Source organism: Myotis lucifugus, unplaced genomic scaffold (assembly GCF_000147115.1).
Source record: "Myotis lucifugus unplaced genomic scaffold, Myoluc2.0 scaffold_186, whole genome shotgun sequence".
In the NCBI taxonomy this organism is placed as follows: domain Eukaryota; kingdom Metazoa; phylum Chordata; class Mammalia; order Chiroptera; family Vespertilionidae; genus Myotis; species Myotis lucifugus.
In genome coordinates, this window is record NW_005871234.1 from 753,310 (window position 1) to 770,859 (window position 17,550).

The following is a 17,550-nucleotide window of genomic DNA, read 5'->3' on the forward strand; positions in this document are numbered from 1 at the left end:
AGGTCACCGTGAAACCAACGTGACTGCGAATAAAAGTATGTTTTGTTTTGTAACCCTCAGAGGCTGTGTGAGGGATTTAGAAGACTGTATGTATGTCAGTTTGGTTTACCTGTTCTTTCGGTTTACCTTTCTCTGCCACCAGTGTTACCTTATGCTGCTTAAAGTTTTATCCCAGTCATTCTCAATGGTGGGTTTTCCCCAAACCATGGGGCCCTGTACTGCCCTAAGGAGAGTCTAATGATAGGAGCGTTAGAGGTGGGGGGCGGGGAGACTCCAAGGCTCCATTGCTTTGGAATATGCCAGGGGCATTTCTCCCTCTGGCCCAAGAATGCTGTGTCAGAATGAGTGCTGTCCCCAAGGTGGTCTGGCCTTGGTTGGTGCCTCTTTGTAGAAAGATGGCATTTTTGTCCTCGGGGGATCTGAAGCATATTTAGATGTAGCGACCAAAAACAGTGTTTCAGGGGTGTAATGGTGGCCATCGGCTACCAACATAGCTTTTTATCTTTGTCTGATTCAGCTCTGAGTCCTTCCCGTAGTTCCAGCTTCTTGGAGCAGGGCAGGCTGTTTTATGTCTTCTCGTAGAGATTTGCTTTAATTACTAACATATTATACAGATAAACTCAAGTTTCCAACACACACAGGAATAGAACAGCCCTAGAAAATAATGGCCCTATAAAAGAGGACTTGGAGTTGCTGGTACCGAGAAGGGATAAAAGAACAGAGTAATAAAAAAAAATTAAATGTCAGTATCAAGCATATTAACTGAACTGACAATCCCTGTGTGAATAATAAAACACCTTCCACTTAATAATACAAAAGTGCATTTGACTTAGATAATAACGGGGGAAATGAACTGAGAACTTGCATCTTGTTTCCTTCCAGGTCTCCCCTCACAGCCTCTAATCTTACTTAAGAGAAGCAGAGTTCAAGCTTATTGCGTAATCAGCCTTTCAGGGGTGAATGGAGGGAGATGACTCCCAAAGTCTCCTTTTGCACTGAAAGTGAACAACCAGGCACGAATGCCAGTTGCAGTACATAATGCTTGGGGTAAATATAAAACAGTTCTTACCAGAGTAGAACTTGAGGCACTCGAAGGAGAGACGGTAGGCTGTACAGCAGATGATGTTTCAAAAGATGATTGCATCAGTATCTCCCATCCCATGCGCTCTTTTGCCAAAGTAACCTTTCCACTCACCATCAAGAGGTGGAGCCTCTTTCCCCTCCCTCTGAATCCGAGGTAGCCCCAGGACTTGTTTTCATCAAGAGAACATAAGGAGTGACGCTGTATACCTTCTAAGGCTGGGCCTCAAGAGGTCAGAGTTTCTGCTTCAGCACTTGGAACAGTCATTCTAGAAATCTGGTTGCCAGGTAAAGAAGGCTAAGCTACCCAGGTAGAGAGGGAGATGGAGGGTACCAGCCTCCTAACAACCCTGCCAAGGTGCCACTTGTGAGTGACACCAGCCTGGCTCTCCACCCCAGCTGCCGTCTGATTGCAACGTCATGAAAGACGCCCTGTAACGCGGAACTGCCCAGCTGAGCCCTGGCCACATTCCTGACCCACTGAACTGTGAACGAAGAAATCCCACGCCAAATGCTTGTTGATTCAAGTCACTAAGTTTTGGGGTAGCTTTTTAATGTGGCAAAATATAATCAAAACAGGTAATAACCTCTCTCCTAGATAGATTCTAGGAGCACGTTAAGTCATTTGTGATGGGAACTCAGGCAGAGGGAGTTTGAGGCTTCAAACTCACCTTCTGGTTTTAACAATCCCTGAACATGAGTAAAGAGAAGGGAGGAATTCTCCTAGAGACTCCATAGTGAGTCTTGCCAGGATTTCTGTAGGGGAGTTCCCGATAGGAAGCCTTCCAGGGGGGACTTGGGGGAAATTGGTTTTTCTCTGTAGGCTGGTAGCTCTTGAAACAGAAACTCTGCATTATCGCCCAGAAGAGGCTCCAGTGAGGCTTTCTGCCCACTACCCCCTAGAGCCCCTTCCTGCTGAGGAAAACCGAAGTCAAGAAGGAGTCACTCCCATTCATGCTGTTTGGATATTGAGAATTGCTGCTGGTGCCTGGGGCACAGGCTGTGCTCTGCAGTATCCTCCCTGATGACTGTGTGTGGCCACACCACCGTGGTCGCCCAAGCCCCTTCTTTGTGTCTGCTTCTGGCTGGGATTCCCTAGCCAGTCAACCCAGCTTCCCTGTAACCACGTCTGCTCTTTCCCTCACACTAGCCGACTGTCCACTCATCAGCTGACGTGCAGTTAGAAGACACCTGGTGTGTGGAGGGGGCCACTTGCAGGCTTCCTCCTTCACAACCATATCAGTGCCACTGACGGGAGGCTCCCACTGGCCATATGGGATTGATCTGATTTAATGAACAGAAGCACAGGATGAGGGCTCAGGAGAGGTTTCCCAAAAGGTTTCATGGATGCTGTGTTTTACGTGTGAAGATTTTGTTTTGGGGCTGCAAACTCTTTAAAATAAACCGTTGAGGTCATTGTTAATGGGAGACAGAATAGCTCGCCTAGCTTCTGTCAAGACCCACTGCTCTCAGGGAGGAAATGCAGCAAACTGGGCGGGGCCTTTTCACAATGATGCATCTTTGAAGAGCACTGCCGAATGCCCCACCTCATCAATCACAAGAGTGTAGCTTGCCCTGCAAATGGGGAGCAAGAGCTGCTCGTGAGGCAGCCACGTCTCTCCTCTTGCTGAATAGTGAGAGAGGGCCATATACTTTCACCTTCTCCACTTGCCTTCCAAACACCTCCTCTCTGGGCAGGCTGAGTACAGAAAGAAGGATGGACATTCAAATTAGTAAGTTTTATTGTTGAGTGTCTCCTCTGAGGTCAGATGTGAGGGGAGAAATCTTGTTTCATTTTTGGGTTGCCCTGGGCTAGACACAATTTCCATCATGTCCCTTTGGTTTACTGCCCTACCATCACCCAGTGACCAAGAAGGCTAAAGCAGATACATCTTCTGCGTCACACTGCCTTTCCAACATGTCTCCCTCTCCGACTAACACAATGCTCATTGCTGAAACTTAACTTCCAAGAAAGATGTCACTGTATTACACAAAAGTGACCAAGGAAATAAGAGCAGAGTAAAAACTTCACAGGAAAGAACAGCTCTTGAACATGTCAAACAGCTAAGGTTGCAGGACCTACTAGCCTGAAACTTAAAGAAAGACAGGACGCCTCATGCAGACAGGAGATATGACCACTTGATCACTAGGGGCAGACGTTGGGTGCCCGGCAAGCTGGTAAGAAGAAGTCAGCTAAAGGTGTTAACACATTCCTACAGGCCGAGTGTGGACTAGCCTGAGAGCACAGACCCTCCGGGGATAATACACCCAACAGGCATCCGTACCGGTCAGGTGACTCTTCCCCACAGGCCTCAGTGCTCATGCGAAATTAGGAGCAGAACAGGAGACCTGAGAAGACTTCCTTCGTGGTGGAAGCCTGGGGGAGATGTACAGTAGTCACTTCAGGGAAGAAACAAAGCCCTGCCCCGATGCTTCCGTCCTGCCTCCGCCACGAAGCCATACGCCTTAAGCTGCTGAGGAAAGGAGGGCAGCATTCCTGGCAGAGGGGAAGATGTAGTGCAGCTAGAGAAAAATCAGAAAAAAAACAAACCCAAAAAGCCAGCCACCACCCTGTGTCCATGGGGGAGACAGGAAAAGGAGCGGGTCCAGATCATGAGAGATCCCTTACTGCTGGAGAGGGGGACAGGGTCACTGAGAAAGAAAACGCAAACACCTCCACTCCTTAACACGAAGCCAGCAAGCAACGAATCATCAGTAAACTGCCGGAAGAGAGGCCCTCTGAGAGGAAGCAGAGGGAAGACATAAACCAAGGATTTCTACTCTTCACGGTTTCTTATTGATTAAATTCAGATGATTCACTTTGGGCAAGAATATTATACAACCGATACTGCTTTCTTCCCCTCAGTGCATCCTATCGAGTGGCACATGATTGGAAATTATCCTATGACTGATGATCTCTTTGATCACTTGATTAGGGAGATGGCTTCCAGACTTCTCCACTGTAAAAGTATACTTCCCCCACATAATAAGTGTTTTATGGGGAGGTACTTTGAAATAATATTAATACCCCATCTTCATCTAACTTTCAATGTATTTAGTCATTTATTTATTAAAACATATTTTTATTGATTTCAGAGAGGAAGGGAGATGGAGAGAGAGAGAGAAACATGGATGAGAGAGAAACATCCATTGGCTGCCTCCTGCACGCCCCCTACTGGGAATCAAGCCTGCAACCTGGGCATGTGCCCTTACCAGGAATTGAACCCTGACCTCCTGGTTCATAGGTCGACACTCAACCACTGAGCCACACCAGCTGGGCATTAATCAATTATTTAATATCTGTATGGACTTGTGGTTTCTTATTTTTTTAATATAATTTGCTACTATAATAACTTACTTTGGTGCTTGAATTATCTCCAATTTAGCCAATGGAGGCTCCTTGAAGCTGGCTTCTGGATCCTTCCGACAACCCCCCACTATTCTTTAAGTACTTGGTTTCTAATACAAAAAGATGTTCTAGGCTCATCTTGTACTTTCCCTGGGAACAGTCATTTGTCTGAAATGCCCTGGTTTCTTTTAGTGGAGAATTATATTGAGAATCTGAGACATAGCACTGGAGATGCTTGCTCTTTGCCACAGGGTATTACTGCTTCCAGAAAAAAATCAGGAAATATATGTAATATATATGTTTTTATAGAGCAGTGGTTCTCAACCTTCCTAATGCTGCGACCCTTTAATACAGTTCCTCATGTTGTGGTGACCCCCAATTTCATTGTTACAAATTGAACATAATTAAAGCATAGTGATTAATCACAAAAAACAATATGTAATTATATATGTGTTTTCCGATGGTCTTAGGTGACCTCTGTGAAAGGGTCGTTCGACCCCCAAAGGGGTCGCGACCCACAGGTTGAGAACCGCTGTTATAGAGGTGTATATACAACATATTAACATACATGTTTCCCTCTATATTTACTTCTATATTTATGTATAATAAAAAACATGTGTTCACACTATAGGGTTCACTGGAGTTCTTTCCCCTTCCATAGCTGTAGCCCCTTCTCTGAGAGTTAGAAATTGGCTTACATTATCCTTAATATTTAATCTACCTTCCGGATCTCCTATCTCTGTTGCCACCCTCTCCTTTTTCTGTTTGGCTCTGACTCCCCTTTCTAGACAGATTTCCACGTTCAAGCCCGCCTCATGCAGCCTCGGTGCTCCAGTTCCCCAGGCCAGACCACCCTCAGAGCGTGCTCTTCTTGAGTTGCATGGGCTCTGACACCTGAGCCGCCCCACCCCCATGCATGCACCCTACCTGCCTTCCCCTGGTGGGCTGTGACACCTGAGCCGCACCGCCCCCATGCCTTATCCTGGTGGGCTGTGACTTCTGAGCCACACCACGCCCACGCATGCACCCTACCTGCCTTATCCTGGTGGGCTGTGACACCTGAGCCGCACCGCCCCCATGCCTTATCCTGGTGGGCTGTGACTCCTGAGCCACACCACGCCCACGCATGCACCCTACCTGCCTTATCCTGGTGGGCTGTGGCACCTGAGCCGCATCGCCCCCGTGCATGCAGCCTACCTGCCTGGTGGGCTCTGATACTGTACACCAACCCACCTCTCTGTGCGGATGCCTTCATGCCCTGCTGGGCTCTGGTTCCTCACACCAGGCCACACTCCACTCATAGGCACCTTCCTCATCCTGCTCAGACTCTAACACTCATGCCAGGCCATTCCTTTGCAGAAATACCTCCTCACCCTTCATTTTGTTTTTTGAATATATAAATGCTTAAAGACTATGGGAAAATAAGCAGAATGATGAAAGCTTAGAGTTGACCAAATGCTGTCTCAGTTTTCATAAAAGAGAATCAAATGGATGCTGAAAACTAAAATAAGATAGACATTTCATATACTGTCACTAATATTGTTTGGCACAGTCATTTTATTCCTGCTAGTTTATTCTGAATCATCTGACCTGCTAAAAAAAAAAAAAAAAAAAAAGCTTATAGACCAAAATGATCACAACAGATTTATTTATAACATAAAATTGGCAACATCCAACAATAAAGTAATTTATAGTGCAGCCATAACAATTTTAATGTTTGCAAAAATATAGGAGGAAATGTTCTTAAAATAATATACAAAAATCAGCACATAAAACTGAGTATATAGTATAAGCCTAACTATGCAAAAACACATATTAGTGAGGAAAGGATACACCAGAGTATTTACAGTGATTATCTCTGGATGGTTTGACAATGGGCAATTTTTTCCTTATGAATTAGCCTTTTATATTTTCTCAATTTATTTAATAAGCATGTGTTAGTTTTAAAATGGGGGGAAAAACTTCAAGACACTGATTAGTACTGTTTCCACAGCAAATATTTACTGAATAAACGAATGAATGAACCTCTAAAGAATACTTTATTTTTAAATTACTTGAGGGCAGAGGTTGACTTCTTTTGAGTTACCACTATACTCAATTCAGGGTTTGGGCCCAAACGATATTTAAAAATACATTCTATTTGATTGACATGTGCATCTGAAAACCATAAGTACTCTGTAACTACCTTCTTTTATCTGCCTTCTCCTTGGTTTGGGGAAGACACCTCATGAATTAGCCAGCAAGGTCAGAGGGTCAAGCTGGGGATGGGGTAAAGACAAGGAATATAAAGGAAAAGGTAAGGGATGATGGAGCAAAGGTCCAGAAAAACTGAGAAATAGCCAGTGTGCTCACAAGAAAAGTCATTAAGAGCCTCACACCAATGGAATAGCCAGAACATAGAAATGAAAACTCTCTTAAACATTCACAACTTCTGTTCTTTTGTTGGCTGGACCCCACTGCCTGGTGCACCCAGGCACTTCTATAATGAGTCCGCTAAGATATAGGGAATATTATGATTGCCACTGAAAAACAGAATCAGATCTCAAAAAAAGAAGGGCCAGTGCTACACTCAGCTGCTCAGCACCTACTCACTGCAGCAGGGAACTACAATACGTGAGGAAAGCTCACAGGCCATCTTGGCATTCAGAATTTGTCACAGAAACCTTCCTGCAGGCCTTAAAGTACGGAAACATTTTTGTGTAAACATAAAAACAAGTATGTAATAATTATATTTTTATAGGCAGTGCTGAGGGCATAGGACAATTCATTCAAGAAACTTCTTAATCATTGTTTTAACATAAAAACTTTATTGTATACTAGAGACCTGGTGCACAAAATTCATGCAATCCAGGACCCCTGAGGGGATGTCCAACTGCCGGTTTAGGCCCAATCCCTGCAGTTGGACATCTGGCAGTCGGACATCCTTCTCGCAATCCGGGACCGCTCGCCCCTAACCGCTCGCCTGCCTGCCTGCTCCCCCCCAACTGCTTGCCTGCCTGTCTGCTCACCCCTAACCGCTCACCTTGCCTGCCTGCTCAGTGCGTGTCATAGTGACCGTCGTTCCAGTCGTTCCACCGTAACGGTCACTTAGGCTTTTATATATATAGATTTGCGTGTCACTGTACCTAGTTATGGAACTCAACACAAACTAACATAAACAATCCTGGGCTAGAAGTTAAGCTGATTATCAGCTGGGGAGAGCACACAGCCTTTCTTCCTGCGACACAGTGTTTCACACCTAGTTCCTTATGGGGGCACTGGTACCTTTCTCAGGAACTACCTGATACTGTCCCCTCTTTGGAGACAGGTCATGTGGCTGGCTGGGCTACATGAGTAATTCTCCTGAAAAATGCTATTATTGCACAATGAACTGTGTATATCACTTAACATATCCCCAACACTTCAAATTACTCATCAAAGCTCCTCTGAACCCTAACTGGGCAGAGGGAACGTTCACGCTACGAGTCCCCTCATGTACTAATCATTCATTCCTCAGTAACTGAACCAATAATGTGAAGCTGATGGCTGAGACCCTCAGTGGAGGAGACACTTTCATGTGAGGGCTTGCAGCACACTCACTCTCTTCTGAGTTGGTCTAACTGCTCTAGACGTGAGTCACGGGCACTGAAAGTGTGTGGCAGCAGCACCACCTGTGTCCAGTATGTCTGAGGTCTATCCCCTCTGTTTGGTATCCCTGCCCCCCAATCCCACCCAAAGAACACGGCTGTCTTTTCCTTGGTCACCAAGGCCCCATTCTAATTAGGTCAGAAGGTAGAAGAAGCCCCAAAGGCAGATGAAGTTCTGAGTTAACTGATTTCAATAGTTAATAGCCATTGCAAAACCATTCTTCAGAAAATGCATTGGGGGGTGGGGGGAAAGCCCACAAAGATTCCTTCAACTTGTTTTAAATAATTGGACCAAACTCATTTAAACTTTGGAAGGGTGAGTAAAGCACCAAATTATGAGTGCAGTTTATAAAAGATAAAGATCTGAGTCATCCCTTTGTGGTTACAGATTATGAAACCATGTCAGGCTCTCGCTAGATAGTATTCTCTGTGAATGTGAGACTGCAAACAGAGCCAGCCCAAGGGAGGGCATCTCTGATTACGACCCCTGTTAAAGTTTCCTCCTAAGCATCCTTGTACAGTTTACAATTTAATGTTTTGGGCCTTTGTAATCTTTAGCCCTTGTGTATATATCATCTAATGAAAAGGCCTTTTTTGAATTAACATGGTATTTGGAAAGAGAACATGTGTTTCTGTTTTATTATTAAATACATTTATAAAGAGAGAAAATGTCCTCAGACCTAGTAGATGCCCGTTTTTCTTTTTTTTAAGAAGGAAGAATCCTGTAACACTTGAGGAAAATAGAACGCTTAACATAAACACTCAGATGGCGTGGGTCATGATAAATTTTGGGGTAGAAGTAATTGTGGAGCTAAGGAATTTAGATTTGCCTCATCTGACACCCTTGGGGGTAAACACATTGTTCTGCCCTTTCCAGCTATTTGGCGAGCTTGGCATCTATGAAGCAGGACATTCTGGGATGCAGACCATTCCAACTACCACAATGGTCTTGTGTTTCAAGACTGCTTGTTTATAAACACAGCTACCTTCCAGTTTAATTTCTCTCCTTTTTCAGTTTGTTTAAGCGCTAAATATTTTCAGAGTACAAAAGCCAAATAAGGATTTTTTTTATTAATGCCTAGCAATATGCAATAAACTAATAAAATATACCAGAAATATTATGTTGCATACACATCTAACTTACATTTACTAGTCATCAAAGCAATGGAAAGTAGCCATTTTACACCTAAAAATTAGCAAATGTATTAAAAATGTTAACTCAATGTTTGCAAGGTTTTGGTAAAAATTAGTACACTTATGCATTGCAAATACCACTATAATATGGCAAATCAGTTAGGAAGAAATATGACCTTGAGAATCAGAAAAATATTTCTACCCTCTGGCACAATGTTTACACTCCTAGAAATTTACCTGAAGGGAAATAACTTACTAGACTAAAAATGTTATATGTATAAATATGTATGTTACAGGATCCTCAGAAAAAACTACATGAACTTGAAAACAAGCTAAATGAATGGATCTCAACTGGGGGGCAAGCACCCTTTTAGGGGAGAGGGAAAAGAGGAAAGAAACAAATCTATGTTTAGCTTAAAAAGCATATTGAGAATTATCATTGCTTTTATTTTCTTTTAGATACAAAATTGCTTTATTTTATAAATTTAAATAATATTAAAAAGGATATGATATTTTTATGTTCATTAAAAAGAAGTATGAGTAAAGCAAGTTCGATAAATAGCCATCTACATATCAATAGCAAGCCTAACAAAAAACAAAATTAGAAAAAGCAACTCAACAACAACCACGTTAATGTTTATTGAGCACTTTATGTGCTAGGTATTGAACTAAGTTCTTTCTGTACATTATTCTTCATTTAATTTCCCTATCCCTAGGAGATAGAGTAGTTGAGACAGTTTAGATTTATGTAAAAATATTATTATTGGAGCCGAAACCGGTTTGGCTCAGTGGATAGAGCGTCGGCCTGCGGACCGAAGGGTCCCGGGTTCGATTCCGGTCAAGGGCATGTACCTGGGTTGCGGGCACATCCCCAGTGGGAGATGTGCAGGAGGCAGCTGATCGATGTTTCTCTCTCATCGATGTTCTAACTCTCTATCTCTCTCCCTTCCTCTCTGTAAAAAATCAATAAAATATATTAAAAAAAATATTATTATTGGAAAAAGGCAGTTAATGACAAACCCATTTAGTTTTGCAGAGGACAGGAAGGTGTGTGAGTTTGGGGTTGTAAGCCCACGTGCGGACTGGGGACAATGACTTGGACTGTCTACAGGGCCTGAAATTGCCATGTAAGGACAAGGCTGTCCAAGGGTCGAACCTTGATGACAGGCAGACCTGAAAACAAATCCACCCTTTAACGTAGTAGGAAAAGGAAACCTGTGTACTGAAGCATTTCAAATATAATGTTCTGAATTCTGCTTCTTTCTGCCCCCTTTAACACTATATTGGGCATACTTTCATATCAGTGTAAGAACTTCTTCATTAATATCCCATTAAACAATTATAAATAATGAATAGTGAATAACTTAGTACATGTGTACAAGTATACAAATCTGTAGGACTGAGTCTTTAGAGGAGAACTGATGGATTAAAGATATTACGTTCCTCTGTTAGAAGTTGTATTAATTTACCACATCAACATAAGCGACCATCTCTCTATATCCTTGGAAACACAGTGCATGGATAACTTTTAGAAGAACAGAAGTAGAATGTAAAACCATTAAACCAAAGGGGAAATGGGGAAAGGAGATTAAAAGAAAATCAATCAAATAGAATGCAGAGAGAGACAAAGAAGATATAATGCCTAAATGCAATGCAGTATCCTGGATTGGATCCTGAAATAGAAAAAGAACATTAGTGGAAAAAATGGCAAAATTTGAACAAAGTCTGTAATGTAAATGTACCAATCTTAATTTCTTAGTTGTGCCAAATGTGCCATGGTGATATAAAAGATGTTCACATTAGGAACTGGGTTGAAGGGCATACAGGAGCTCCTTATATTATCTTGATAACTTTTATGTACATATAAAATCATCCCCCTGCCCCAAATTTGATTTTTAAAAAGTGGGGGAAGGGAAGGCCTTCCCAGCAGGTGAGAAGAGTAGTACAAGTAAGACATTGCGGGGAGGGTGTGTGGAAACAGGACCACCCATGCAAGGAACTACAGGCAGGTTGTTGTTGCATCTCAATGTATGAGTTGCTTAGTTATTGTGTTTTCTCCAACATCCCTTTAGAATAGCATGATCTAGGTTTACTTGGGTTGTCATATTTTAAAGAAAAAATATAAATGTAGGGTTTATGTTCACTTTGACTAGATCATAATGCCATCATCAAAACACTGTCATTCCGGTAGTAACTATGATGGGTCTAACTTCATTCATTACGTCAGTAGACTTGGTACATAAGTGAACAGCCAAGTGGTGGCGATTATATTAAATATGGCATCTCTGCCAGACATTTAAACAAGTGCTTTGAAATTAGGGATAGTGTATTTTTTGTCCTCTTAATTGGAAGCAAATTGTCTGTATATTTATTATTTATACAGGTATATTTATTAGGTAACTAGGAAGTGTGAAATTATATAAAACAACTATTATATAAAACAAAAAAGATACAATCCTTGATAAGTGTGTCAAAGACTGAAAGTAATATCATGTGTAAAATAGTGTTAGAAAGTATCTGCATTCTATACATTCATATACGCAATGCTAACGTTTAAAACCAAAATATAAAAAATAGAAGGCAGGAGATGAGAAGAACAAAAAGAAGCAAAGAAAAGGCATGGTAAATAGCACAAATAAAATGTTAGAAATAAAAATATTATAGCAGTGGTCTAATTTAATCAGTTAAAAGATAGAGGTTCTCATATTGTATTAATAAGGAATTCCAAGTATATGCTGCTTATAAGAGATAGTTCTGAAATATAACTATGAGGACATAGAAAGTTCCAAGTTAAGCAATGTAAAAAGACTTACTAAGGAAATACTAAAGAGAGAGAGACTAGTGTAGTATCAACTATAAGACAAAAAATAGCAATATTAGGAATAAAGAGTGTCACTATGCACTGATAAAAGAATACTTCACCAAGACATAAAATTTCTAAATTTTTATATACCCAATAGCTTAGTACCAAAATATGCAGCTATCCAAAGAAAGAACTGACACTATTATAAGGGAAGATGGATACACCACAATGTTACAGGGAGATTTTAACGCTTTTATTTTGGTATTTGATAAGGCAGATTTTAAAAAATTAGTAAAGATACAGAATATCTGAATAGCACAATTATTGAGTTTGACCCACTGGCTATGTACCCTTGCATTCATTTACTAAAAAACATACTTTTTTCAAGCACCTGCAGGGCATTTACAAAAATTGGTCACAAAGAGTCTATAAAGCAAACATCAAAAATTACCACATTCTTGGAATCAAGTAATAACATTATAAATCAAAACTTAAATCTGCATGTCTTTAAAAAACAGCAAGAAGAAAGTCTTCTCACCAGGAAGCTTATAATTTTACATGACTACAAGAACAACTTGTGGGGTAAAACAGCTAAGGAAGTGCTAGCTTCATTCAGCACTCACAACCGGTGCTGCTCACCAATGTCACTCACCAGGCCAAGGAGTCCTGCTGGTGGAGGAATAGCATTGGCAAAGATAAAAAGGTATAAAAGAGCAAGGAATTCGGGGGTAAAGTAAGATTAAAGCATCAGGTGAGAAGGAAATAGTAGCAAAGAGGCTGTTAAGGTAGACTGGAGTCAGCGAGTTCGGACTTTGTCCAGGAGAAGGAAGGTTGAATTTTATCAGTTAGCCGGAGGGAACTGATCAAAGGTGTCTTAAGTGTGGGGTTGATAAGTCTGATCATTCTACTCCACTGTGCGGGATGGACTACACCAAATGGAGGGAGTGAGAAGCTGAAAGAGCTTCATTGGGATAGAAGCAGTGAAGACACAGAGTAACAAATTGGTTTAAGATGTTGTAAGGTCATGGTGCTGACATCACTTGATAACTTACCCTATATCTAGGAGAATGAGTAAGTGGGAGAAAAAGAGGAAATAAGGAGAAATCTAAGATTTCTTAGTGTGAGTGATTGATTGGGTGGTGATGCCATTAATGGAAAGAAATGAGGAAGAAAGGAAAAGCAGGTAGGAGAGGAGGCGAAAAAAAATAAAGCATTGAATTCAGGACATACTGCATTTGAAGTATTGGTGGGACATCCATAAGAAGATCTAACAGACAGTGATGGGAGAGTGTAGAGGAAGCAAAGGGGAAGCAAGGAGATTAGAGGCTAGAAAAATTCAAGTTGGCAGAAACTGGGCAGCCAGTATCAGTCTGCCATTTGCTATAAAACCACAATCTTTGGGACGACTTTAGACCAACGATTTATGGTCTATAACAAAAAGCAAGACATCTTCAGACCTGGAAGAAATCAGGTATTTAGCAGAGGAAGACAAGGCTGGGAGTTCCCCAATGTGGCTGCTGAGCATCCCACAAAAGGAAGAAAAAAGGAGAAAATAGACAATCCACAAATTCAAATATTCGTTCCATTTTCATTCTTCTATAGTTAACACTGCATCAAAATGTGTATTATAGTACTTGCAATAGCAAAAATGTGAAACCATCTAAGTTGGAATTGGTAAATTATGGCACATTAACTCAAAATATTTCTTTTAGAAGAGCTGTCTGTGTACAGAAAAATACATATTCCATGTCATCTAACAACATTCCTTAAAATCTACACTGTTGGGAAAGCTTTGGCTATTTTTGTAATACTGGACATAAGTACATCAAGACAAGGGATTCTATTAGGAATCCCCATCTCAAAGCATCTTTATAAAGGCAGGATCACCTTACTGTATAATGTATCATAGATAGAAAACCAAAAAAGAAAAATATGCAGCAGGAAAGAAAAGGGGTGAGTGCAGACGGAAACGAATAGAACAGCACTATTTTCCAAAGTATTTTCAAAGATTCTCTGTGGAAAAAAAGAAAAGGAAAAGAAAGGAAAACGAAGGAAGGGAAGAGGAGAAAAGGAGAGGGGAGGGGAGGGGAGGGGAGGGGAGGAAGAGTTCTACAGGCAACAAGTTTGTCTTACTAAGGCAGGGGTCATATGAAGGGCTCTGAGACTTCTGCTGTTAAGAAATCCACTGTTTAACTAATAAGCATGTCCCAAATTTACTTACTATGGAATTCTTTCACTGTAAGACACTTATTAGCATATTATGAACCTATGGTTCTGTTAAACATACTATGAGAAATATGAACTAAATTTAAAAAATTCTTTCACTGTATGACACTTATTAGCATATTATGAACCTATGGTTCTGTTAAACATACTATAAGAAATATGAACTAAATTTTAAAAATTTATTTGTGAACAAAGTAGCTTTGGAAAGGGAAGAACTAGTAGAAGGACAAAAAGACTGAATTTGGGAAGTCTGACTTCTGAGTCATGTCTTTAAGTAACTGAAGGCATATCATTTTTTCTTTTTGCATTAAAATTCCTTCTTGTGTCAAGTGGGGATAATAATTTATTTCACCTATGTCTTACAGAGTCCTTGATACTAGCTAGCTGCATGAGATGCTGGCAGAGAGAGTGGTATATACTTAACCCTTTGCACTCCGCTGTCCCCTCTCAGGGGACATCGGAATTCTAGCATATCACTCGGATGTCCCCTCTCAGGGGACATTGCAGTTTATTAGTGATTACGGGGAATTGAGTTATTTCAACGCAACTTTTTGAGACATGCATGTTTCCCTGAAGTTTTATCTTGAAATGGCACAAGAAATTAAATCAAAATATCGTAAAATTACTAAGATATATACAAGAAATGTCAGCGGGTTTTGTGTCGGATTAAACAATAAACTACATATTCCCGATGTGGGACAAAGAAAACGGGACTGCATTGTGTGTTCTAACAGGAAAACACCTGGTGGCAGGCGTCAAACCACTTATTACTGTCAAACATGCACTAATCAGCCTGCAATGCATATTGGGGAGTGTTACAAAACTTATCATACTGTACAAAATTATAAACAATAAAATATTGTTTATTTTGCAAATATACATTCCTCGATGTCACCCAATTCATATAAGTCCAATATCATTATAATACATTACTTGGTTCCAAAATTATACTAAATAATACAAGGGTCTGTAAATGCACGTTTCCGCCGCAAAGTAGCGTCGAGTAGCTGGTAGCCAATGTCCAGAATGGTTCGGAGTGCAAATGGTTAATAATGGATTCTCTGTATTCTAACATTTTAAATTAGTGACCCTGATTCATATATATGTATCTGAATATATATATTCATATTTTAACTTTTATTGTTGAAAGTATTATATATGCCCCCCCCCCCCTTTTCCCCCATTGACCTTTCTAGACCACCCCACCCCCCACCCCAGGCCTTCACCACACTATTGTCTGTGTCCATAGGTTATGCATATATGCATACAAGTTCTTTGGTTGACCTCTTCCCCCGACCACATAGTTAAATGAGATTTAAAATTTTCTTAGTGCTAGAAACTAAGAAAGAGATAAAATAGTCTCTGCAGAAGCTTTCAAAATCTGGTGAAATAAGATTTACAGATGGGCAAAATAAACTTAAGGGCTCAATTGTTATGATTACCAGTGCTACGAGAATTCAGAGGACCAAACAAAGCTAGCTGGAAGAGTCAGGATTTGATCTGGGTATTGAAGTAGTGCTAGGGATAGCCAGAAAGAGGGTATTTCAGGCAAAAATACACACACAATAAAACTAAAAACAGTATGAAAGAAAGCAGGAATAGAAATGACATATCCCTAAGAATGAAAAAACAGGCCCTACAGGGATGTGTTACAAAATATTGGTTAACAAAAAAAAGGAGTTAATAAAGAAATAGTTAAAATGCTTTTTCCATCCATGAAAATATCTGGAGATTAAAGATTTTCCCAACAATTCCAACTTCCTATTTCCCATAAAAGACCTCTCCCTCCCTCCTTCCTTGCCTCCCTCTTCCTCTCTCATAATAGTACTAGAGGCCCAGTGCACGAATTCGTGAACCAGTGGGGTTCCTTGGCTGGGCCTGCGGGGTCAGGACACAACTGGCTCTCCAACATCCCCTGAGGGGTCCCAGATTACGAGAGGATGCAGACCAGGCTGAGGGACCCCACCAGTGCACCATCAGGGCCGGGGAGGGATGCGGGAGGTTGGCCAGCTGGGGAGGGACTGCGGGAGGGCTCCAGGGCATGTCCGACCCATCTTGCTCAGTCCCAATCAGTCAGAACCCAGCATCAAGCTAACCTACCGGTTGGAGCGTCTGCCCCCTGATGGTCAGTGCATGTCATAGCGAGTGGATGAGCAGCCTTAGCATATCATTAGCATATTACGAAGAAATGCTAAGTAAAACAATGAGATACCTTTTGCTTATAAAATAAGCAAAAAAGATTTTTAGCTGAGAATATTTACTACTGGTCATAGTGAGATTAAAAGGAACCCTTACATATAATATACATGGGAGTAAGTTGGTAAAACTATTCTAGAAAGCAATTTGTTAACATACCTAAAGAGCCATAAATGTCCACAACATTTAACCTAGTAATTCTACTTCTAGAAATGGATCCTAAGGAACTAATCAGAAAATCTAGACAAATATATATGTACAGGATGTTCATCATAGTGTTATTTATACTAGGCAAAAACTAGAAACAATATAAATGTCTAACCACAAGAAAATAGTTAAAATTCACATTCCCTAAGGTAGAATATAAAATATGATTTTATGTAGTTTTAATAATATGAGAACATGCTTGTAAGATAACATTAAGTGAAAAATTCCAGACACAAACCTATATAAATAATATTTCAATATTATTTTAAATTTATATTTTTCCATATTTTCCAAAGTTTCTATAATAAACAGGTTCTTCTTTTGTAACCAGGGAAAGAAACTCTGCTAAATATGACACTCTTCAGAAAGCTATTATATGACTAAAAAATCTCAGAAGCTCACATGACCATGGAACCATATTTTCTTTTTTTAAATCCTCACCCAAAGGAAAATACTTAGGGAGAGGGAGAGGGAGAGGGAGAGGGGGAGGAAGAGGGAGGGGGAGGGAAAGAGAGGGAGGGGGAGTGAAGGGGAGTGAGGGGGAGAGAGAGAGAGAGAGAGAGAGAGAGAGAGAGAGAGAGAGAGAGAGAGAAAGAAACATGTGCCCTAACTGGAATCGAACCCACCACCCAGGTATGCACCCTGAGCGGGAATCGAACTGGCAACCTTTTGGTGCACAGGATGACTCAACCAACTGAGCGGCTCCGCCAGGCTGGAACCATATTTTCTTTATTAAACCAAAGGGACTAGAAGATTCAGGCAGAATTGATAAATATAGCTTCTAAATGGTGCTGTCTAGAAACAATGAAACCTAAGAGCAATCCCACTGCACAGTGTATGGGGCTTTCAGCCTGTAACTTCCCTTGCTCTAGCCCTCGTTCCCAGCCAAGCTCTCTGGACAGGCTGTGCTCCTTTCTGTGGTGCAGTCC

At 41.1% G+C, this 17,550-nt stretch overlaps 1 protein-coding gene and 1 pseudogene across 4 annotated transcripts in view; both read right to left on the bottom strand.

Moving 5' to 3' along the window:
- EXOC6B (exocyst complex component 6B) overlaps nt 1-17,550 on the bottom strand; it is a 477,149-nt gene that overhangs the window by 30,937 nt on the left and 428,662 nt on the right. The window lies entirely within an intron of this gene.
- The window catches only part of LOC106698482, a 33,540-nt pseudogene that overhangs the window by 15,872 nt on the left and 118 nt on the right, over nt 1-17,550 (bottom strand).